A 2944-nucleotide genomic window follows, 5' to 3' on the forward strand; every position below is an offset into this window, starting at 1 on the left:
GAGTATTGGTGTAATTTCTTTCTTAAATGTTTGGTAGAATTCACTAGGAAATCCATTTAAGTCTAGTGCTTTCTGTTTTGGAAGGTTATTAATTATTGCTTCAATTTCTTTAACAGATATAAGCCTATTTATATTGTCCATTTCTTCTTGTGTGAGTTTTGGTAGATTGTGTCTTTCAAAAAACGGGCCCATTTCATCTAAGTCATCAAATTTGTAGGCATAGAGTTGTTCATAGTATTCCTTTATGACCCTTTTTAATGTCCATGGGCTCTGTAGTGATGTACCCTCCTTTATGTCTGCTGTTAGTAATTCATGTCTCCTTTCTTTTTTTCCTTAGCATATTAACCACAGTTATTTTAAATTCCTGGTCTGAGAATTCCAACATTCCTGCCCTGAGTCTAGTTCTGATGCTTGGTCTATCTCTCCAAACTGTGTTTTTTGGCTTTTGGTGTGCCTTGTAATTTTTTTTCTTGGTAGCTTAACATGACATCCTGGGTGAAAGGAACTCTGGAAGACAGGCCTTCAGTGATGTGGTGTAAGGCATGGCGGGAGAAGTGAAGGGAGCATCCTATAGTCCTATGAATAGGTCTCAGACCTTTGGTAAGACTATGTGTCTGGACTGTGAACTTCACAAGTGTTTCTCAATTTTTCTCTCCCCTCCTAGCTAGGACACGATGTGTAGAGGGGGTTGGAGCTGGGTATTTCCCTTCCTAGGTGGTTAGGCTCTGCTAAAATCCCAGCAGGTTAGGCTCTGGTAACGTAGTTTCTTCTGAGGGCAGGCCTCAGGATGCCCCCAGTGTAGTTTAAACTGGTTCCTTTTTCTCTCCCCTTGCCAGAAGCATGAGGAGATTCTCCCCTGATTTCATTGTGAGAACCTGGTGGAGCTTCTGGAGGTAAAAGTCACAAAAGAGGCCAGGGCCCCCTATGATTGGGCCTGCCTGGAGTTTGTAACTCTCAAACTTGCCCACCATGAGCCTCTGGCAATTTGTCAGTTACAGTTCAGGATTTCGACCTGGCCCTGATTGCCGCAGATGTGTCTGCTCTGGTGGGCTGGGATTCTTCGTATCCACCTGTTTTTTATTTTTTCTTTCTTTCTCATAGCTCATTTTTTTTTTAAAATACTTTAAGTTCTGGGATACATGTGCAGAACGTGCAGGTTTGTTACATACGTATAGACGTGCCATGGTGGTTTGCTGCTCCCATCAACCCGTCATCTACATTAGTTATTTCTCTTAATGCTATCCCTCCCCTAGCTCCCCACCCGCCCGGCGACCGGTTTCTATCTCCAGTTTGGAAAGCAGCAGTTTGCCCTGTGACCTCATTGCTCTGATAGACCCAAGAATAATTGTGGATTTTTCAGTTCATTAAGCTTTTCACTTGTTAGGATAAAGGGATGACTTCTAAGCTCCTTACGTGAGGAGCAGGAAACTGAATTGACATTATTTTAAAATTTAAAACAGTGAATAGAAACCAGCCACCACGGAAACCACTTTCCCCCAAATAGACGGACTTGATCAAAATATCATCATACAAAATTTCTTTTTCTATGATGAGCATGTGTTATTTCTATTAAAAAATGGTTATTTAAATATTAAATTTTGAGGGGGGATCCTACTTTGACCCACTAGTTACACTTTTATGTATGATGTTGAGCCCAGGGCGGGGCCAGGACCTGGCTCTCCCCTCACTCTTGAGACCATACTCCTTTCTGAGAGGGAGAATAAAATTCATGTAAAGGGAGCTTCTTGAACAAAGATGTCCACAGTGGTCAGTCTTCAAGAATAGTCTGGAAACACCGTAGGTTCTCTGATGTTAGAACAGAATGAGGGCAGCCAATGTGAAACCTAGGTTTAAAAAGAATCTGAGAACAACATGGCATAGCAAGACCTGAGCTTGTAAATTCAGTGTTTCAAAGTTTTATAGATTCAAAAGTTTTATAGATTCCAAATTTTCCATAATATAAATATTTGTTACATTTATATTTAGAAAAACTGTTCTAAAATGTCACTTAGTGGAAAGCCCCCTAATCTTTCTGCTCACCCCTCTAGTGGTAGCCAGGCCCCTGTCCTAGAGCTGAGCCTCGGTGAGGCTGAGCTTTCCTGCATTGTGTCGGCGCCCAGCTGTGCCACATGCAGTTGGTAGCTGATTTTTCGGTCAAGTTGGTCTACTTGGGGGAAAGTGGTTTCCGTGGTTGCTGGGTCTACCCTCCAGGTTCTCTTGTTCAGTTCAGCAAAGTTCCTCATTTCCTGCCACTGCACTGTCAGCCCGGCTTCCATCTGCCGCATGGCATTCACATTCTTCCAACCAGAAAAAACCGCAACAGCAAGAAGCTGCTTTGCAGAATGACTGAAAAGCCATGAGGGTCTCCTGGCCAAGACAAGCAGGCTGATAGGCCCAGCCTTGGAGTGGTCAGGCAGCAGGGCCAGCGTGGGGTGTCCAGGTGGAGGTGTGGCAGCCTCTGGGAGATGGGAGCTGCTAGGGGTGCTCTGGGGCGGATGACCGGCCCTGGAGTGGTCAGGCGGCAGGGCCAGCGTGGGGTGTCCAGGTGGAGGTGTGGCGGCCTCTGGGAGATGGGAGCTGCTGGGGGTGCTCTGGGGCAGATGACCGGCCCACGAGGCTTTGTGCACTGGCAGGCACAGTCCCTGCCACATGGGGTCCAAGACACTCCACGGCAGCATTCCTGCTTTGACAACACATTTCCCACTTGGAGTGAAATCAGTTCGTGAAAATCTCTGCCTGTGACCGCCTGCTCTCTGCCCAAATGCAGCAGCCGCAGAACAAGCCTGATTCCCCAGGCCCCGTGAGCTGTCCACGTGAATCCTTTCAAACATGAAAAGGAGGCGCGCTGGCCTCTGGCTTGTGTCTTGAGCCTTTGAATGAGCAATTCCCCTGCCAGGAACGTGTTCTGAATGGCTGTTTTGCGTGGTTCCTTGCAGATTCAGAA

This window comes from Macaca fascicularis, chromosome 12, assembly GCF_037993035.2.
Source record: "Macaca fascicularis isolate 582-1 chromosome 12, T2T-MFA8v1.1".
NCBI classification, from domain to species: domain Eukaryota; kingdom Metazoa; phylum Chordata; class Mammalia; order Primates; family Cercopithecidae; genus Macaca; species Macaca fascicularis.